This window comes from Ambystoma mexicanum, chromosome 7p, assembly GCF_040938575.1.
Source record: "Ambystoma mexicanum isolate Mex_15411 chromosome 7p, UKY_AmexF1_1, whole genome shotgun sequence".
NCBI classification, from domain to species: domain Eukaryota; kingdom Metazoa; phylum Chordata; class Amphibia; order Caudata; family Ambystomatidae; genus Ambystoma; species Ambystoma mexicanum.
Window position 1 is genome coordinate 719546412 of NC_090939.1, and position 23442 is coordinate 719569853.

At 42.7% G+C, this 23442-nt stretch overlaps 1 protein-coding gene across 6 annotated transcripts in view; it reads right to left on the reverse strand.

Moving 5' to 3' along the window:
- CTPS2 (CTP synthase 2) overlaps positions 1-23442 on the reverse strand; it is a 2467148-nt gene that overhangs the window by 352416 nt on the left and 2091290 nt on the right. The gene's annotated exons all lie outside the window — the stretch shown is intronic.

The window sequence follows — 23442 nt, forward strand, 5'->3', positions numbered from 1 at the left end:
GAAAAAATGGACATGCATTGTTTGCAGATGCATTAAAAAAATATAAAAACAATCATAAGATAACTATATAAATACATGTAAACACATACACAATGGGCCTCATTCCGAGTCCGGCACTAACCAATGGCGGTAGTAGCGCCTTGGTCGGCACCGGACCCGTACCGGCACCGCCCTGGTGGAATGGGAAATTACCACCCTATTCCGAGTGAACTAGGGCGGTAATTTCCCATTCCCCAGGGCCCTTCCCCATTCCCAAATGAGCCCCCATAGGACTCAATGGGAATGGGGAAATTGCATATAACGGTGACCGTACTTTACGGTCACCGTTATTGGCTAAAAAGCCCCTTTGCGCCCTCGTCCCTAACGCCTGCTAAGGACGAGGGCGCAAAGGGAACTCGGAATGTGGCGGTAAGGGATTACCGGCACCGGTCTCTTTAACGGTGACCGGTATCCCTTACCGCCATACTCGGAATGAGGCCCAATAAAAGTATAGGATGTACAAATAAACAACATATCAAATCCAGCTGTACCAAAAATTATCACGCCACATTTGGTATCCAGGATTACCACAATTAAATCTTGATAATACTTGGATGCATACAGTTATGTAAATATACAACATTCTGAATTACAATTAGCTCTACATGTTTTTGTCCCTGGTGCTACTCAGTGTCGGACATTCCTCAGGAGCTAAAGTACTATATGGCCTGTGATACACAACTCCTATTCTTGTACATGTTGCAGTTCTATTGCATGGATTTTGATAAAGATGTTTTTCCTATTGTGTTTAGTCAAAGACATCCTACTTTATTCACCACCTGAATATTGAATCATGGTAACGCCATATCACACATATTCAATATCTTCATCACTGAAAGTCTGACATCATGTGAAACCGCCAACTATACCATACTTTTCAGACAGGAGTTGTTTCATATTAGTTTAGTAACAAGTCCATTTTATTGGTGTGGTCTACGTGTGGCAGCACTGGGCCTTGTAGGGAGCCATGAACTTTAGGAACCATCCATTATGTTATTTCCTACGATAAGACCATGACGATTAGCTTTTAGTGAGTAGCAGTTTCACATGACGTCAGACTTTCAGTGATGAAGATATTGAATATGTGCGATATGCAGTTACCATGATTGCCCAATTGGATAACAATGAAAAACAAATACATGTAAAGCACATTGAAAAGGGGCCTCGTGTCCATGAACTATGACCCTGATAATCCAGCCATAAAACTTGGAAACAAATCCAGCCTCAGTAAAGTCTAGGAGATGGAGAACAACCACTATATTTCTGAGCATCCAATAGGTCTTAAGAAACTGCCACCAAAACAACATTGGAATCATTTGAATATCTCCTTAAAGCATAAAGTTATACATCACTTTTGGCGAAGTTTGTTGCCAATTAACCTGCTATAGGCCTCTGCAGACAATGTTAAAGAATCATCGTTTTTGCAGTGCAAGATGCTATATTAAAATCGGATTCAATATAGGTTTACAAGCATATACGCGGGACACGTTTCATTTTGATAGAAATATGAACTGTAGCCAACAGCATAGCAACATGTGTTCCGAAAACTGCCCATTAGACGCAAAGCACCTTGAGTTGTTTTTGTTAGCAATCAGCACCCACTAGCATATGGTTAGTATAAATAAATAGCTAACATTTTGCTGCACCACATGGACGCCATTTGTGCAGGTGATTGATCTTTTTGACACTGTATGGGGCATACGGAGTGCCTTCAGCCAAATGGCAATTTGGACTGAGAGAGAATGAGAAAGCTCGTTGCTTGGATAAAGTAAAACAGCAAGGTCACTATGAGGCGCCAAAAACGTTATATAAATTAATATGTGTTTTTCATAGTGGCAGGAGTCCTTGACATGTATTCCTGATGTAAAACAACCAAAAACATTTTGATTTGCGAATAAGTTATTGATAGTGAGACATACTCACTCACCCCTTACTCGTCTTTTTTTTAAAGGTAAGTTAAAAGTAAACCTGAATTATTATGCATAACTCATTATGTCGAGTCATTGTTAGGACTTCCACTGAAGGGCACATCAGAGCCAATAAATTAGGGCAAATGCAAACAGATAACTACACAAAAATAAATATACAGGTGCAATGCATAATAATAAATAGATGTCATGGTTGTTCGAACACTTTGCATTTGTAGATGTACAGTATAGACAGCAAAAAAAGAAAATGTCAATATTGTCCCTGTATGAGCACACTCATGATGGCTTTGCACCAATATGCCTGCATTTGCCCCTGCCAGAACCTTGCCTCTGTAAGACCACACCTGTAATGTCTTCACTCCAATTTGCCAGTATTAACACAAGTAAGAACCCATATGCAATGCATTACCCCAACATGGACAGCTTTCAATCCACTGTTCAAGCACTGTTCCTATCCCACCTGGATGGGAGCAACCCTCCTCAAGTCCTTCCATTCCCCTCCCTTGTGGCCTGGAGAGGTGCCCTACAGGCGTCTGCATGCCTCATCAAGGGTCTATGCAGATATGACCACATAACTCCAACCCTCATCAACCTTCACTTGCTCCCACTGTATACACAAATCACCTTCAACTCTTGTGACATCATCTATAAGGTAGTCATCCTCAAGTCACCCAGCTACCCCGCTGAGAAACTCAGTATCTCCGGTGGACAGCGCACCACCAGTTGCCATGACAGAGGCGGACCTGAAATCCGCTGCTCCAAAAAGGGAAGAAGCACAAAACAAGTCTTCTCTAGGTATGCCCCAAGACTAGAGAACCTCCTCCTGGTCAGCATCAGACTTGCCCCACGCGCCTACAATTCAGAAAAGAACTCAAGAACCACCTCTTCAAGGAGTTCCTCCTCCTCAACACCTAGGCCATCATTTTGTCCCCTACACCACCTGACTCGCTAGACATCGTCCACCCCTCGCCTCCCCACCACCCTGTACAGCTGTATCCCTCCTCGGTGCCCCTGGGTATTCTACCCCTGCTGTATATCTGTTCTCCTTAACTATTAAAAGCTCCACATTATACCTCTGTAAAGCGCTCTGTTGTTTCTCAATGCTAGTTCTACTCTAAATAAATGCCATAATAATCATAATATTAATAATAACATGCCAGTATTTGCCCCTGTAAGAAGGTTACATGTGATTCTATTGAGAAAAAAACAAATAATGACATTTTAAAGAACACAAAACATTGAAAAAATAAATAATACATTTTACTTTTGTTGTTTTGGGGGTTCTCTCCCTCCCAACCCCATTTCATAGTTTTTCCCCACCCCCAAAACTATTATTCCCATTCCCCACTACATTTGTACACTTTTTTAAAATTCGTTATTTATGTTGTTGTTTTGGGTTCTTTAAAAATTGATTCTTTGTTTTTTTCTCTCGATAAAATCACTGCATGCCCTGTAAGAACACACCAGTGATGGCTTTGTTCCAACCTGTCAGTATTTGCCCATGTAAAGACAAACCAGTGATAGCTTTACCCCAACATGCCAGTATTTGCCCCTGTAAAGACAAACCAGTGATAGCTTTTCCCCAACCTGCCAGCATTTACCCAAGTAAGAGCCCACATGTTATGGCTTTCCCCTAACATGCTAGTATTTACCTCTGTAAGAACAAGCCAGGTTTGGCTTTACCGTAACATGTCAAAGTTTGCCCCTGCAAGAGCTCACCAGTGATTCCTTTCTCTGAACAATGGCAGCACTTGTCTCTGCAAGAACACATGTATCAGGGCTTTGCCCAGAAATGCCAGTTTCTGCCCTTGTAAGACAACAACCGATAGGGCTTTGCCCAACACAGAATTTCCCCCAATAAGAAACCCTCTGGGTTGGCTTTGCTCAAGCATATTTCCTGCAGCAAGAACCCATACGTGATGGCTTGGCCTTAACACTCCAGTATTTGTCTTAATAAGAACCGAACTGGCTGGCATTACACCTGGATTTTAGTATCTGCTCCTTTAAGAACACACAGGTGATGGCTTTGCCTTAACACTCCAGTATTTGCCTTATGAAGAACCGAACTGGGTGGTTTGCCCCAGAATTCAAGAATTTGTTCCTGTAAGAACACACAGGAGATGGCTTTGCCTTAGCACTGTAGTATTTGTCTTAGTAAGAACCGAACTGAATGGCTTGGCCTGAGCATTTAAGTATTTGCTCCTGTAAGAGTCGACCAGTGATGGCTTTGCCCCAACTTGCCAGACTTTGCACCAATAACAAACCACCTATAATGGTTTTGCACCAGCATGCCAGTATTTGCCCCTGCAAGAGCACACCCTTGATGGCTTTGCCTGAACATGCCAGTATTTGTAAGAGCACATGTGTTAGGGCTTTGTCCTGACAAAGCAGGTATTTGCATGTGTCAGGACACACTTGTGATGGCTTTGCCCAAAAATGCCTTTTTTGGCCCTTGTAAGAACACATCTGTGGCGACTTTGCTCCCAACATTCCAGTATTTGGCCATGGAAGCACATCCCTGTCATTGCGTTACCATAGCACAAACGAATTCCCCATATAAGAGCACATCTCTGATGACTTTGCTATATAATGCCAGTAAAACCAAATCCTTAATGCTGTGGCCCAAAATGCCAGTATTTATCCCTTTAAGGGCACAGTTGTGCTGGCTTTGCCACAACAGGCCAGTATTTGCCCCTGTAACACCAACTCAGTGGATTTGGCCAAAAATGCCAGTATTTGCCCATGCAAGAGTACACCTTTGAGGGACTTTCCTCAAAATGCCAGTGCTTGCCCCTGTAACAGTACACCTGGAATGGCTTTGCCTCAACCAACATGCCAGTATTTTTTTTAAATTGTTTATAGCATACATATAATCTTTATTAAAAAATAATTCAAACGCATTCCAACCATACATTTCAAGTTCCACACATTTATAAAAATACATTAATTACAATAAAAAAGGAAATATTTCCCACAACACATATCCACATTTCAAGATGTACATTAGCATTCCAGAGTACGGTATGCAGTGATTTTAAAGAATGAACAATAACTAATAGAATTTTTAACGAACCCAAAACACCTATTAAAAAAAAACAATTTGTTAAAACTATATTTAAGTGGTTGTGAATGGGAATAGTAGTTTTGGGGGTGGGGGAAATTATTAATAACAATAAAACAGGCGGGGGTGGGGGGAACCCCCTGAACAACAACAAAACAAAATGTGTTCTTGTTTCTTCTTCGTTGTTTTGGGTTCGTTAAAAATGCATTCTTCATTTATTCATTCTCATTCGTTAAAATCACACGTAACCAGCACGTACATCTATTGATGACTCAAATATAAAATCAACACATTTCGCAATATAAAACATCAGATTAAATTAATTCCCTATCATAAACTTTTCTTAACATTTCCCATTTTATTGTTACATTGTAACAAATGTTGTCTCCTTATTCGAACAACCCTATGGGCCTCATTACGAGGTTGGCGGTAACACGCTGGTGCGACCAGCGGGTTACTGCCGCCCTCGTAACAGTAACGTCACCTAGCTTCCCGGTGCTACCGGGACATTACAAGTGCCGCAGACCAGGAAGCTAGGTGCCAGAAAATGTTAGTCTCCATTCTCATGGAGCCCCTTAGGACTCCATGGGAAGGGGTTCACTGAAGCACTGGCACCGCCACTAGCGGTGCCGGTGCTTCCGTGAACAGTCAGCCTACCAGGACCGCTGTGCCCACCAGGGTCAGTCCTGTCGGGTGCAGGGGCCCTGGCAGGCAGACTCGGAGTATGGCGGTCCGGAAACATGGGTGCCGATAAGCTTACCGGCGCCCTTGTCTCTGGACCACCACACTCATAATGAGACCCTCTGGCACTCAACCACCAAGTGCTTTATGGTTTCAACTACCGTTTCACCAAATAGGTGCTAGTATTTATGTTGTCGTACAATTCCAGTGCATGCACCCAGTAGTTCTAAAGTGGGCAGAGTATTGAATTTGATAGCCATATATCTCTTTACAATGTAACAGTGAGGATAAGCTTGTATATATGCAGGTAAGTCACTATTAAACAGATAACAGCTTAAATACATTCCACTATTAGATTTTTCAGCTAAGCTAACAATGGTTTGTTTTTTCTCCCATTCATGTCTTTTTTATTACATTCTATATTTTTCAGTGCCAAACAGCAGTATCTCTGGCTGCCTTTTATCAATAGGAGATTTTACCTGCCCCCAAACTCCCTTCCTTAGTTGGACTTCTTGGAAGCAATGAGCCTGCCAAACACGTTCCAACAAGCTCCCCAGCCCGGCCCCATGGAGTTTATTCCCCAACATAAGAAATGTTTTCTCTACCGTAGCAGCACAGCTGGTCAGATTACACTGAAGCATTAAATATTCAATTGGCAAACATGATGGTAATCTTAAAAGCTTTGAAACACCTTATACACCAATCTCCTTAATTTCTTTACTAATTTCCATACCCAGCTTTCAACACCATAAAGCAATATCTATCTGATTTAGGCCTTGTATAAAGCCAACACAGTATTCACTGAATATCCACCATTTCTACCAACAAAACCATTTATAACTCCTGCCACTTGCTTTACTTTTCCATACACGATTTCCCAGTGAATTTCCCATTGCAACCTGTCGTCAATCTCAACCCCCTGGCATTTATATTCCTCAACTATTTCAATTTCCTTATCATCAATGACCCATTTATAGTTCCTTGACTTCATCCATACTGGTTTAAACACCATCATTTTTGTTTTTATTACTGTTTACATTCAACCCCTTTTCCCTTCAATATTCACCTAGTGCATGACGCTTTCTTTGCAATTCAGCCAGTGTATAATCTAACAATAAGAGGTCGTCTGTATGACTAAGCCAGGAAATAGCCAAACTTCCATACTTTACAGGAAAATACTTCCAATACTTCCAAGAGGTCAGCTAAGTATACATTAAATAGATCTGGTGCTAAAATACGCCCTTGCTTGACTCCTCTTATTGTGGATATCCGGTTTGTCACCTTCCCCTGCTCATCAAACCGAACCCGTAAACGCAAATCCGTATGTAACTGTATTATCATTTGAAACAAACCTGTTGGTATATTCTTAGTAGCTCATTTTTGCCAAAGTATTGCCCTTAAGACTGTGTTGAATGCTGCACTAAAGTCTATACACGCAGCATATACTGGTAGCCTGCGTCTGATCCATGTACACGCAATGAGGGTAATCAGTGTCAAAAGATTGTCTATAGTAATGGAACCCTTCCTGAAACCTCTCTGATTGTAAGGAAGTGCAGACTCATTATCACTCCAGATATTAAGATCCTTTATCAAGGCTCTTGCGAACTCACTCCAGATATTAAGATCCTTTATCAAGGCTCTTGCGAATATGATTGAGGGAATACCCAACATTGCAAGAAGCCTATACTATGCTAGAATTTGCACAAGTAAGAATCTACCTTTGATGGCTTTGCCCCAGTATTTGCCCCAGTAAGAACTGACTAGTGATGGCTTTGCCCCAGTATACCAGTATTTGAACCAGTAATCACCTAAATGTGATTGCGTTGCCCCAGCATGTCAGTATGTTCCCTGTAAGAACACACCAGGAATAGCTTTGCACAACATACAAGTAATTACCCCTGTAAGAACCCACTAATTGTTAGGAACTCACTGTCGCAACTGACGAATCCAACTATGCTCTGGGGGCCATTTTATTGCAAAAGGACTCTCACTTCAAGGAAACTCATTGTCTCACCTACTATTCTTGTACAGTCACCTCTGCATAAAGGAATTGAAAAATAACTTCTAGCCATCAAAGAAGCCTTTCTAAACTGGAGACACCTCCTGGAGGGAGCCAAACATCCCATCACTTTGTACATAGACCACAGGAATCTTGGATACCTCAAAACAGCCCAATCAATAAATTGCTAGATTCGATTTTATAGTCACCTTTAAACCAGGCAATCAAAATACCAAGGCGGATGCTCTTTCCCGGGTATAAAGGATTCCTCCAACACTCATGAAGGCATACCGTTCGTTCCTCTGGAGAAAATCATTTGTTTCATCGGTCATCCATTAAAAACATATGTAGAGGTCTTACAGAAAAATTATACCCCTCAACTCAAGAACCAGTTTCTACAACAACCACATCTTCATACAGAATAACAAGGCTTGCTATTCCATGATAACAAATTACGGTTGCCCAACTGTGCCAGTCAACATACCTTGCTTCGCTGGTGTCATGATGTTACTGGAGCAGAACATTTCAGAACTAGAAAAAATCCTGGAAAAGATCTGTAGGTATGCTTGTTGGACCACCATGAGAAATGATACCAAAGACTATATCAAAGCATGTGATGTATGTGGCTGTTCTAAATCTCTCAGAATATGTCACATGGGATTACTACAACCTCTTCCTATCCAGCATGGTCCATGGAAACATGCTCTATGGATTTTATCACTGACCTTCCTGCAGAAGACGATTGTACAGTGATACTCATGGTCGTGGATTCTTTCAGCAAGGTGGCCATTTCACAGCTGTGAGAAACCTGAAGGTGTCTCCCTGACTAGTCTCTGGGGATATGTCATCCAGATGGCTAGGACATGGCCATCGTTATTGGATTCAGTTCCTGTGGGTGGACCAGTGAGGTAGGATCACCTGAATGGGGGGTCCTCGAGGAGTGGAAGCGGGACACAGATTTGTTGAGATGTGGTATCCGCCTTCTTCTAACACCTTTTCCCCAGCCTACCGCATAGGATATTCAGAAACTCTAACCCCCCCCCCTCTTTTCCGACACAAACACTTTCACATATTATGAAAGACACTGGACTAACACCAGAGCCGTTTACCTAACATGTCCCAACACAAGGGTCAGGCAACGTCAGGAAATTGACCCTAATCACACACACCTGAGAGCCCTTTCCCTTCCCCACAGGGATAAAAGGTGGAGCACGAAAGCACAATACGAGCAAGGCAGATCACACGACAAGAGAGATATCCAAGCACAGCAGTTTAAGAGGAGGAGAAAGGCAGCAAGAACTGAAGGGGCAACAAGGAGAGTCGCGACCTTGCCCTTTCCGACATAGACCGACAAGACTCAGTGGAAGAAAACATAAGACCGCGAACAATAGCCAGAGTGTGTTGCAGCAGGTGTCAACAGTACACAGAGAATGACTACGCTGATAAGCAGGACAGAGGGAGATGCCTGCTACTGTGGTACCTTCCTGACTCCAGATACAAGTAAAGCCAAGCAGTTATTCAAAGCCGGTCAAAGTCGAGGGGAGAACCGATAAGAAACCGAACTGTGTTGGATGAAAGTGGCAAATTAAGAAAAGTACAAAGAAATGTGAACATTGAGGGAAAACCAGCTGCAGAGGGGTCCGGCACCACATGGGTGTTCACTGGATAGGCTCTAGTTGATCCGGAATTTGTTGAACTGCCAATACCAAAAGGCCCTAGGAGAGTGGCAAGGAAAAGTTCAAAGTGATCATACAGGAGTCTAGAAAAACCCCCTGTAAGTCGAAAGTCTTTGACCTGCATGTAATTGGAAAGCTAAAGGAGGAAAATCCTGCATACTGAATACAAGAGAATTAATTGTGTGAAAGGAAATAATTGGCAAGAGTGAACCTGACGGAGGGATGCCGATAGAACGGGGCAAAGCCTGAAGTCCCAATGAACAGTATGTTGACAAAAATGAACCCGGCAGAGGGGTGTCCACAGTGTACTGTTTAAAAAGATATTAAGACTTGTGAATGTCACAGGTGAGATTGTTCTGAAACGCCATAGTGAACCCAATGGAGAGAGGATAAGATTTGAGAGGTGTATGTGCCAGGAAGAGGGGGACGCAGGGGTGAAAACTCATCACCCAACGTACATGTGGAAAGGAACTTTTGTCTATCATTACGAACACATCAGGTTCTCGGCGGCAAGAGCGGAACCGTCGCCTTATGCTGGGGAAAGCTCAAGCGTGTGCTGTGCTCAGGAGTCCCACGTTGTGCCATGCACAAAACATGGGCAAGGGAGAGCCCCAGCTACCACATCCTGACTTATCATTTGTGAACACTTCTTTCTTTCGTGTTAACCTTATTCCACACTCTTTTTGTATTTAGCATAAGGACTGGCAATAGGTTTTTCTTAGTATAGGCCCTTTTATTTGGCAAGACACCACTAGGACTGCCTTATTATTTTTTGATGGTCGTAGCTTGCTCCCATCTTGGATTTAGGTTTAGATTAGGCGTTTTTCCAACCCACCTATACAGTTTAATAAACACCCTTGAACTGTGATCACTTGTGTCTGTCTTTACTGTTGCCACCATGAGTTCCTTACATAGCCCTCCCTCACATACCATCGCCCCCGGATTTGGCTACCTGCCTTATACAAAACATCTTCCGGATCCACTGACTCCCCCAAAATCATTATTACTGACAGTGGTACACAATTTGTATCCTCCTTTAAGAGCTGTGAGAAGGGTTGGGAGTCCAACTAAACTTTGCCATGGCTTAACATCTGTAAAGTGATGGGCAGAGGGAAAGAGCAAACCATAGGACATTATCTAAGAATTTATATCACAGAACATCACCCAGGATGGACCTCCTTACCTTAGCAGAATTTGTATACAATGACTCATATCACACTTCAATTCAGGATACCCCTTTTCATCTCTCACTAGGAATACATCCTTTCCCTATACCTGTTCCCTCCTCCACATCATGCCCAGTCCCTGCAGCTAATCAGTCACTAGAAAACCTATCATTAGTATTCAAGAAAGATAGACTCCACCTTCAAGATTCTTAAAATCAAGCCTGATTGTATGCTGACAAGAAAAGGAGAGCTTCTCAAGAATACAAAGTGAAAGATTTGGTCTGGTTGTCTACTCTTCATATTAAACTTTCATCCTGTAACAAAGTTCAAACCCGGTACATCGGGCCTTTCAAGATAGTCTGTATCATAAACCCAGTAGCCATGTAACTACCACTACCTGCTCAATACAAAATCCATCCAGGTTTTCACGTTTCCCTATTGAAACCTGTCCAACACTCTATCGTATACCCCAGACCTAGAATACAGGGGACCCCTGCTATAGGCCCAAATAATGAATACGAATAACATGAGTTTCCGGTGGTACAGACATTCTCTACAGTACTTGGTTCAATGGAAGGGGTACAGTGTAGAAGACAATCATGGGTGCCACTTAAGGATGTCATGGCCCTTCGATTAGTGAAACTATTCTATGCCCGATTTCCCTCAAAACCGGGGACATACCCGAAGGTGACACTTTTTGGCACGGGGGGTTTGAAGAGGGCATGCTGTCAGGAACTCATTGCTGCAACCCTGGGTAAGAAGAGCATACTTGCCTCTGCTGCTGCATAGTCTGCCCTGGAGGCACCGGGACCAGCCGCAGCATTCCAGATGCAGAGTCACGTCATTAATTTTTCCGACACCCATGCGGTTGGTTGCTTTACTGTAACGGTGGGGTTGCGCGCCATACCTGGGGTTGGAAAAACAAGCCAGCGGTCTTGTTTTTAAGACCCTCACACCGTGGACGCACCGTTTTTGCAACAGTCATGTTTGCGGAGCATGCTGCAGTACTCCAAAGTCACGCTGAACCATTTTCCAGGTTGCCAAGCTCCTGCGTCCCCATTTTTAGTGATTAGGTATATAGTGTTAGTTTATTTCAGAAGGATCATATCACAGACTACAGGTCCAAGGCAGCACACACTCATCTCCCAGGTAAGCCTTGTTAACCAAACGTGATAGTGATGTGATTTTCCGATTCTGTGGCTATTTGTATTACTCACTCCATTTGTTTGTAGCCCCTTACAGCTCCAGTGTACTGTGTCCTTATGACTTACCTTCAGGAGGGCTTGGGGGGTGTCAAGTGGCACTCCTGCACTCAGGGAAGTGTGCTGTCTGGTGGTTACCTTACCAGCAGTGCAGCTCTTGCAGGGTTTGAGTGCATTTACATCTGTGGCTCCCAAGGAATCAACTTCCATACTCCAAAAGTCCCAGTGACTGACACAAAATATAAGTATTGACCACCGAAAGACAAAATCTGCGATGGCGTGGCCCTAAAATGGCAGTATTAGCCCCTGTAAAACCACATCTTTGATGGCCTTGCCCCAAAATGCCATTGGTTGTGCTATAAGAACAACAGTGATTGGCCTGCCCAATTCTGCAGTGCTTACATTATGCAAGAATATACCACTACCACAACATATTGACTGACACCCCCACACACACCCACCCACATGACAAATGATTCCCCCCACATACACTGCACGCACAACATGTATACATGTACAGACACACACATGCGTGCTGGACACATACCCCCCACTCAAACAGCATGTACATAAACACACACACACACAGACACACACACATGGCACTTCATCCCACCCCCTGTGCGCACACCAACTACAAACATAAACATATTCACCCAACAGTCATGTACTTTTTGTTAAATGTACCTATTAAATGTGAATGTTGATCCACACTTGGCCCAAGTGTGCTCTTCTTCTATGCACAAGTAGCAACAGGAAATGGTGGGAGAGAAAAGGCAAATTAATTAACACTTCCCTCCCTGAGTCCCACCTCCAGCAAGCCATAGAATCCTGACACCTAGAATTCAATGGTAGATTTGATTAAACCATTGAATCCTATCCTATGGCACTGTTCCATACCTGAGGGATGGAAAGAGTGTGGATCTCTTTAGTCAAAACAGCTTTGCTGTGGTGCCTAAATTCCAAGTTGTGTAAAGGCTTAGAGAAGGGAGTTGGGGATTCTGTGGGACAATATAAAATGGAGCAGCTCCTGCCACAGAAAATCTTGTGTCCCATATGGTGGAATAACAAACAGAAAGCAAAGCTCAATTACCCCTCTTTTAGTCCACCTAACATGTGGGTCAGGGACAAGGAGAGCAAAATGATAGATTGTCTATTTTTTCTATCTAGAGGTCACATAAAACACATATTATTGTACTGAAGATAAACAAAGTATAAATACATATTTTAATAATGAATTCAATTAAAAAAACATACAAATGTATATAGTTGGTGCTTTCCACAAGACACCTACAAATATTTAAAGCAGGTTAGAATCACACAAAGATTAAAAAGTCCAGCAAAAACACATATTTTACTCGTAGTGTCTAGAGTTAGTAAAGTGACAGAGTGTAGTAAATCACATTGACAAATTAATTTTCTAAACATTATTTGTTTTGTTATATTCGGGGGAACATGCTTGAAATGCACAGCACAGGAGTTTTAATGCTGTATAAAGACGCATAGATTTTCGTGTCTAGATGTCTACATATGTTTTGGCACAGGATTTACATGAACACCATCCCTGGTGTTCTGCTGTTGTAGTTCTAGCCCTCTTCAGGACGAAATCTTGTTTTTCAGAAGTGACAAAAAAGTTCAACAAAATCCCCGGATTTTTCACACTTTCCAATGCTGTAAGAAGTGGAAATGCGAAATTTGTGTTAGTGCTTGATCAAAGATAAAAACATATTTAAATGCTATTTTGATAATAGTTTATGTGACTAGGATTGCTGAGTGGTCTCCGCTTTTCACTGACCTTTTTATGCTCTTGGGGTTGGACTTAAGTTTTAGTTGATGTAACGAAGGAAGTGGGAACTCGCTTCCTTTTCCATGTATGGTGTCATACAACAGACTGATTCTGTGATATTTTAGCAGACTTTACACGGTTTTACTCCGCCATAATGTTATTTGTCTTGTTGTTCTCAGCAGGGAAACTCTTTTTTTTCCTCTCGACCTGCACATTTTTTAGTCAATTTTTGTTCAATTCGGCACTGGGTCGCTGAGCAGTATCATGCTGGAACTGGTTCTCCCGCATGCAAATAGAGAGGAGCCGCAGTACACTGAAAGACGTTCGACCGCCTGGAATCACTCACAAGGCTGGTGGGATAAAGACGGCATCCGTTTCGCAAAATTGTGCACCGGCCCCTTTACCTTAGAAGCCACCACACCTACCAACAACAGCACCCTAGCCCCCACTGCACCTACTAGAAACAAAAAAAATATCACTGTTGAAAATATCATCCCCCTTATCCTCCCTACTTTGAATTCCATTTCAGATCAGTCTGACCCAGCCTCCATGGTAGAAATATACAACGAGGTGATGCTTGCCTCCCTGGACACTATTGCACCACTGAAAATCAGGAAGAGCAAATCCCGCAAACACCTAAATACCTGGTTCACACCCCTACTGAAAGACATTAGACAAAAGAAACGCCTAAGCGAAAAAAGTCCCCTAAGACACTAACAAAAACAACTTGAAGAAATTAGCCACCCTCTACAAAAAAGAAATTATCTTAGCGAAGCAAACTTCTTACAACACCCGTATCACTCAAGCCAAATCTAACACGAAAGAACTGTTTGCCATCCTGAAGGAAGTAGAATCCCCCACACAAGCGCCTGACTCCTGCCTCAAGGACAAGAACTGGTGCACAGGCATCCAAAATGCCCTAGCCAACAAGATAACCATGCTACAGGCGAAGATTAATAATAAAAAAGTGTCCATTACTGCCCCAAATGCTGTTAACACAGGCCCTGCCATAAACCCACCTCCGACATTGAAACCGCTGGACACCCCCTCCTTCTACTTTCGCAAAGTCTCCACCAAAGAAGTCGAGAAAGTCATCCTCACCCTTAAACCCTCTAACTGCCAGGGTGACCCATGTCCAGCCCAAATCATAAAAGATGCCGCCCGCGAACTCTCACCTTTCATAACTAAACTTATAAACGCCTCTTTCACATCAGGCACCATACCCAGCAACCTGAAACATTCCTGGGTCCTCCCCCTCCTCAAAAAGCAAACTCTGGACCCCTCCATCCCAACCAATTACCGCCCCATTACCACCGTGCTGTTCCTATTGAAAATTCTAGACAAAGTGGCCTACCAACAAATTCAACACCACCTGGAACTAAACCATCTCCTAGGAGTCCGACAGTCCGGTTTCAGACCACAGTACGGCACCGAGACTGCACTCCTAGACCTTAAGGCACAAATAGACTTACTAAGAGACAATGGCACGACCTCACTCCTACTACTCCTTGACCTCTCTGCCGCTTTCGATCTGGTAGACCATGCAATACTATGCAATCATTTGGTCACGGCAGCCTGCTTCTCCCAGGAAGCAGTCGCATGGATCCAGTCTTTCCTAGACAATAGGACAATGCGAGTCTTCTCTCCCCTAGCTGCTGCTGACCCCGCACCCATTACTTGCAGAGTGCCCCAAGGATCCTGCATATCGCCCACCCTCTACAATATCGTCACAAAGCCCCTTTCCGATGATCTAGACGGTTTTGGTATCACCTACACCAACTATGCAGACGATACACAGATCCTCATCCCGTTGACGGGAGATTATGACAAGTATTTGGCCTTTGTGAACAGAGTCTACCTCATCATCCAGGCATGGATGGCCGCTCAAGGTCTATGCCTGAATGATGACAAAACTGAACTCCTCATTCTAGGCACCTCCTCCAACATCAAAAAACTGGGCACCAACTATGACTCCTTCATAATTGATAACAACACCATCACTGTAGCCAAAGTAGTCAAAACCCTCGGTTTTTACATAGACTCTACACTTACTTTTGATAAACATGTGAACTCTATGGCCTCAGCCACCTCCTATACCTGCAAGCTAATTAGAGCAGCCAAGCCCTTCCTCTCACCTAACAACTGTGTCACTCTAGCAAGAGCACTAATCCTGTCGAAACTAGATTATTGCAACGCCCTCTACATAGGCAGCAATAAATACATCACCTCTAAAATTCAAACATTGCAAAACAATGCCCTGAGAGCCGCCCTAAACTTCCCTAAAAATGCCCACATATCAGACCTTAGGAGATCCACTAACTGGCTATCTACTAAAGACAAAATCCTCCTCAAAACAGCCTCCCTCACCCATAAATGCCTCAACCATGCATCCCCGCAATACCTCATAGACAGATTCACCAGACAAACAGCCTCCCGTCCCTTACGAAAAGCCAACTCTAACCTCCTGTTAGTACCCAGATTTAAACTCACCAAATCTGGCGGGAACAGCTTCGCTGTCAAAGCGGCACAACTGTGGAACTCCCTCCCAAATGATTTAAGGGAACATCTCCCCTACCAGCAATTCACATCCAACCTGATCCAATGGCTAAAAGTTAATGACGTTTAACCTCGTGCTACTGCCATTTGGGATCTCTTGTATATTCGGTATATGTGCTCTGTTCTATTAATCTGTCAATTCTGCATTCTTGTAAGCCTATTGTACATATTTATATGATCCTCTGACACCACATGTCTACAGCACTGTAACCGTAGCTGTATTCCTTGTTTATTTGTAACTTGTAACTTAAGCTGAACAACCCTCTTTCTGCCTTCGCGCCCGAATACCCCCGGGTCTGGTGCGCAATACAAATAAATAAACAAACAAACAAACATAAGTCTGGGTGGTGGGTTTTGTAGGCACTGTAGTATCGATACAAGAGTTGCATTTCCTACCTTTAGTTAAGCATTGCAGTAGTCAGTTTAGGTGTGATTATCTGAGATGAATCTTGTGTAACAGATCTAAGGCCATAGCTTCAAAGAATACAGTTTGTTTCTGAGGTATTTCAGTTTGGACTTCCTAAAGTAAATGGTGGAATTGATTTGAGATTTAAAGGTGAGAGAAGGGTCCAGATGAACACCCAAAGCTGTGAGTTTGTTTGCATAGAATATGCTCTTGTTTAAAAGGATAGGGTGCAATCAGATAAGCGTATATCGTTATGCTCTCGGGTAAAACATTAAGAAATTTAGTTTAATAGACATTCAAACAGCATGTTATTCCTCAAAGATTGAAGCCCATGTTGCATGAAAAAGATATGGTTAACGGGTGAAGATCTGTTACCTAACAGGCCAGCATACAACATTTTATCCAGGTAGATGTAGAAGCCAGCATGAGACAATCTAAGAATATTCCACAAGGGTCACTGGCATATTTTCTGTAGCGATGTGTCACATAGCCAAGCAGTATCGATGCACGTATACATCAAAGAAGGTTCTTGAGAACATTGATTTTAATGAGAAAAACAAGTTAAATGACATGACTTATTAATGACAAGTTCCCATTCCCCCCTTCTGTTCTCTCCTTCCCTTTTCTTTGTGAACAGGGAAGAATGGAGGTGAATTCACAGGGCTGAAGATTAGGTTGCAGGTGACAGTTGAATGGGGGTGTTATTTAGCCATTGAAATACCAGAAAAAGGGGGTTTATTGTGTGGACTCCTTCTCATCCTTCATCCCAACAACAAAAACGAGGGAAACCAAAGAACAGGACGGCTTCTCCTTGGGTTTCAACATAAGTGAACCAAAAGAAAGTAATTCTCTTCATGTTCCAACAAAACAAATAAAATGAAAGATCCCAGGTGTTCAATTCTTAACAATCTGGGGTATCTGCCAGCAATTATTGGGACCTCTTCATTCACACAGTGTGGTGTGTTTCGGTTTCCCCTGCCATTTCTCTCCTGGTGTCTGACAGATGTAGTTATCCTTCTTCACCTTCTTTGCATGGCAGTGTTCTTGAAGTTGACTGTTACAGCTGTTCAGATTTGGGCAGCCACAGGGAAAATACTGAATCATTTCCTACTGATTCACTACCGCTCCTCCTGTTGTCTCGCCAATTACTTCTAATTGACTACCACCTCCCCCTATTGTCTCATCAACACTGCCACTAGTTGCCTCACCACCTCCCTTGATTCACTAACACTTTCTCGTCTGGATGTTCACCCCCTCCTCCTGATTCACTACCATCTCCTTCAATTGCCTCCGCACTTACTCCACTGGATGGATATCTCACAGGCTCCTTGTGATTCAATACCGCCTTTTCCTGTTTCCTCACCACCTCCTCTTCACAGTGTTTCTCTACTAAGTCCCCCTTTGTCTCCATCGCCTCCATCACCTGCTATTTCCACCTCCTCTGTCTTTTCCACGTCACATCCACTACTCTATGCCAAGCCACATATTCTCCTCTATTCCAAGTCACCTTCTCTCTTCCAGCTTCCTCATCATCCTTCTCCTCCTCTTCTAAGCTTCTCTTTCCTCCATAAGGCTCTTTCTCTGCACCTCTCCTTGATAATTGAATATCTGCGGGATGTCAAAATGAAAGCACACACATAACCAATTTAGAGAAAGACTTGAAGTATTATCTCCCGGCTAAAAAGGACATCAATACACCAGTGCAGGAAATCCAGAAAGTTATTGCAGAAGTGTGTGGTGGCATATGGTAATAGTGACAAGGCCAGGGCCAAACACTTAGGACAGGTGACAACGAAGCAGAGTTGAGGCCCAAAACATGTATGGTGATGGAGAGTGGATAGCAAAACAAATCAAAAACAAGCGGTTAGCGAACAATCCTCAGCCGCCGATGCAGCCTGGAAAATAGGAATGCACCACTGTGCCAGCTGCAAAGCTAGGAGTTTGAGTGATGAGATAGGAAGAGCATGAATTAAGAGCAGTTTAAATCCCCAATACTCTAGTGGCTTCCACCCCAAAGAAGCACCCTTGGTGTAGCTTGCCGCAAATGAGGAGTTCATTGGTTTGTCAAACAGGACCCACTATTGTGTGCCATCTCTCACAATCAGAATAACAAATCTGTTACGACACTGACTCTTTCCTAAAACACTCCTATTAGCTCTTTATGTATTTCACACAGCTAACTTCCTAGAAGCTTTTCATACAAGTATATGTTTCAAAATGTGGTAAAATGTTGGCAGTGTGCACGATGATGTTGCAATATTCATGCACCTTGTAGAGGAGCAGCTGAATGTCTCTGCAGGAAGTCCCCCAATCTTGCCTATATGCTGGAAACCGGAAATTGCGACATGAGCAACACCGGTGATGGTGCCTATTCCACAAAGAGCCTTTGAGACATGGTATCCGTTGTGAAGACCCTATATGATGTATCCCCATAGAGATGACAGTCTCTTGGAGGATATCCCCGAAGGAATATGAAGATTAAAGAAAGAGAGGCTGGTGACATCAAAAAAAGTGAGCATGACGCACTGAGAAGAGTGGCTAAAGGAGAGAATGCATAGACCTTATAGAATCTGATGGCGAAGTAAAGAATCGAGAAGACTTTCGTATGCGGATTAAAGATTGCATGAGTGAAGAAGCACTGCAGAAAATGCAAGCTGTTTTATAACTGTACATATGCAGCAACGCAAGTAAACTAAGTAAAAACAAGGCTGGCTATATGTAGTGGATAGACTGCAGGCGGTGCTGCCATTATAAGAATTCTGGACAATGGTGTCACATATTTAGTAATCTCAGATCCACGGAGAGAGAAGGATCGGGAAGACTGTGTGTTGCAGAAAGAAAACCAGCTGAAGATCAAGAAGAGGCCTGAAATAGCTGTCTGACTTGATACCAAGGATGGGGCAGCCAATAACTAGTTATCTATCATTGGAGAACAGTGGACGTGAGAAGCTGAATCAGCCCTTGTTAAGGTGCGAGGAAAGAACACCATGAGTACCAAGTTTATTAATTCAAGACAATTAAAGGCCAAAATACGGTGTCCTGTCACGTGACCTGAGGATGAAAATAGGAGTGGATGTGCAGACCGGAGCTACGATAAGGATGTGCCTGTGCCTATACTCCCTTTTATTCTCAGGAGCAATGATACTTTGCAAGGTCAAGTTCAAAGACAATCTGAATGGCAGACGCCATGAGTGATGAGAGATAGTGGGCTAATTGAGTGGGGAGACACAGTCAAGTCCACCCACCAGCACCTGGGGTACCAGCTTACGTGCTGCTAGTGAATCAAATGTTCCAGAAGGGCACGAGCGTGCCAACCAATTGTAGAAGGCCCTATTACAAAGGGCCTTTAGTTTGAGAGCCAATGATGTGCAGTGTACTTAATAACTGATGAAGATGACTTGCACTAGGGGTGGCATAAGTTGACCACCTGACTGTAGAGACCCAATCGCAATCCAATCCCTTATAGAAAGTATACCTAGATTTCCCCTTGAGCCAACCACAATCTCATGTAGGTTTGCTTAGTTTGCCATGTAGTATGACATCACATATGATGAGTTTTTGTTATAAAAAGAAGTGTTTTTTATGAAATGCATTGAGATTATGATGTGCGATGTCCGTTGATGTCCATTGTAACTCCCTGTTTAAGACAATTGAAAATAAAACAGTTGAGAGAGACATTCTGTCATCTTCATGAGTCGGTCTTATTATTAAGTGTCAGAGTAATTCTGAATTCCCATCCTTGTATGATGTGTTACTGATTTAAAAGGGCCCCTCGTGGGTTCAACCTCATCATTAGATCAAATGCATATTTTGTTTTTAAAACGGCTGTGTTTTCCTACTACAGGTTTGTTGTGTTTGTGTTTTGTATGAGAAACAACGTGTTGCTTAATTTCGACTGCTTTCCCATCTGCAGGCAGCTAAGAAAGTATTGATGTACAGGAGTGACTGCCTATTCCCACACTCGCTAGTGACAAACTTGAAGGGAAATCATTTGGTCTACAATAATGATGCAATAAGCTCCCAGAACAATTAGAAATGATGAATATTGTAGGTGCCTAAGGCAGCAGTCATTAAAGAGCAGCCCATGAGACCATAGCCATCTGTTACGGATTGAAGAGGTCTTGCCTGCATTGACTTCTGATGTCTAGCACAAAGAAAGGCATAACTAGACACATGGGTTACAGTCTCCATGTATTGCATTAGAATGGCAGATATGGCTCTTCTGTGTCTCCCGATTCATGAATATGTAACTACTATGTGTAGATACATTTTGTGCAGATTTAGGATATACATGCAGCTTCAGTGCTACCATGATGCGGAGAAGGATATATTATTCAAGAATAAAGAACCACTTCTTGAAGGCAAACATAAATATAATAAGATAATCAGGTAAACCATAGCTACTGTGAATGTGCTTATTAAAAAAAACTGATATATATATACTTATTTGAAATACCTCACTACCCATTACATTTCTGGTGGTCTATTTCCCAATCTGGCCCGCTGAATCGGGTATTGTTGCTATTTTTTGAGCATTATGTTTTAGTTTAAACCTTTCACAAAAAGACAAACATAAAACAATTATTACAAATACATCAAATTACAAGTTTAAAATATTGCTAATATCAATTTTGCAATGAAAAAGAAAAAGGAAACGCAAGGACATTTTTTTAAGCAGTTAAACACAGTTCATTTACATCAATACATGTCCGGTATGTCCCAATCCTCCAAGGGCTACCATTCAATAAAAACCCAAACATTTAAAAAACCTTAACACTCTTATGGTCACATTAACCTGTCTACCTGAATAACATCGTTGTCAGAACAAATCATCTTCCATTTCATAATCCAACAGACATTCCCCAGAGCCAAACTATGATCCTCGGAAATTCTATCAATAGATGTCTCAGCGTTTCTCTAATTGGATCCATTTTGCAAAAGCGACAACATGGGTAAAATTGTCAGACACACTGCGGATGTTACAAGCTACTCCTCACTGATGTTTCCCAACGAGGCCGAAACATGTCTGGGGATACTTGTGGTCTTGTGCAGAAGGGATGGGACCAAGCTTGATTTGTATATGGTCTTTCCCCTTTTGCAATGGCTTGGCAGGCAAAGAACGATGGTCTGGAGTGTTGTCCACAGCAATACTAGAGGTTAAGATTAATTCTAAACCTTCTAGCCATCACCTCTTGTTTTGCTCTAGTCACCCCAAGTGGGACGGGTATGCTCAGCATCGGTCCCATGCCTACTAGGCCTTGACTCAAGCTACTCCTCACTGATGAGGCCAAATGAGGCCAAAACATGTCCGGGGATGCTAGTGGTCTCGTGCAGAAGGGATGCGACTTAGCAGTTTGCATTGCACTGCCCCTTTTAGTATGAGACCAAGCCTGATTTGCATATGATCTTCCCCTTTTGTAATGGCTTGCCAGGCGAAGAACAATGGTCTGGAGGGTTGCCTAGAGCAATGCCAGAGGTTAAGATTGATTCTAAACTTTATTACCATTACCTCTTTTGTTTTGCTATAGCCACCCTGAGTGGCCCGGGTATGCCCAGATGTGGTTCCCGTGCCTGCTGGGCCTAGAGACTCAAGCTACAGCTCACTGATGGGACCCAACCAGGCTAAAACATTTCTTGCTATGCTTGTGTTCCCGTGCAGAAGGGATGTGACCAGGCAGTTTGGGCTGGACTGCCCCTTTTAAGGGTGGGACCAAGCCTGATTTGCATATGGTCTACCCCTTTTGTAATGGCTTGGCAGGCGAAGAACGATGGTCTGCAGGGTTGCCAAGAGCAATGCCAAAGGTTAAGATTAATTCTAAACCTTCCAGCTATCACCTCTGTTGCTTTTCTGTATTTAATTACAGGACACAAAGAAAGCCTCACATATTTCTTATTGATTTTCTTCATTTCTGGGATAAAGCTATTGACATTTATTTGCAATGACTTTGATACATCCCTAGCTCTCCATCTACTATGCATCTGTCTCCCAAGATACACAAAGTTCTCAACAGTAGCAATAGGGATGTTTTCAAGCATCCATGTGAAACCCACCTTCCTCCTATTAGGGGGAATCTCAAAATGTTTGTATTTGTTTTATTTATTAGGAGCCCATTAATTGTTGCATAGGAGTGTTATCCTCCTAAAATATTCTGAAAGCCCCTTGGAATATGGTTTAGCAGTAAGAGGTTATCAGCATAGGCTAACCATCTAATTCTAGTTTCACCCAAATGTGGGGAACCCAATGCATGATCCTCTATGGTTTCGCCCAAATCCAATATATAGATGTTGAAAAGACATGGGCCCAAAACACACCCATGCCTCAATCCATCATTCGTAGGAATATTTTCAGTTACATTCCAAGCCAAATCAAGCCTAACTTGCACAAAGGTATTTGAATGTAAATAGGCTAAGATACTTAACAGACCTGGAGGGAGGCCCTGTTTGGCCAACCTGGCTCATATCTCTATTTACGAGACCAAAAGCATTGGAGAAGTGAATACAACTCAGAAATAGGTCAGAGGAACCTGGTCTTGTGTGTATATTTTGGAATATGCTTAAAATCAATGAGTTAAGTGAAGTACTAACCCTTTTTCAGAAACCTGCTTGGTTTCTAGCAAGATGCCTGCCAATCACCACCCAATATTCTACTTCTTTTAAAATGAAAGTGGAAAAGATCTTACTCACCACATGTAGTAATGTAATTGGGCAGTAATTAATTGGATCCAAACAGCTGCCCTTCCACAACATACAACAATTTCCAGGAATCCAGAGTTTTACCATAACAGATAATATTACAAAGCAATGTGTACAGTATATCGGCCCAGAGCTCTGGATTTCCTTTGATTGTGCGATTAGACAAACCGTTTGGTCCAACTGCTCTCGAACTGCTAGCACATTTAAACAGGAGAAGGATATTGTCACAGTCAAAACTCGGAGTCCAGG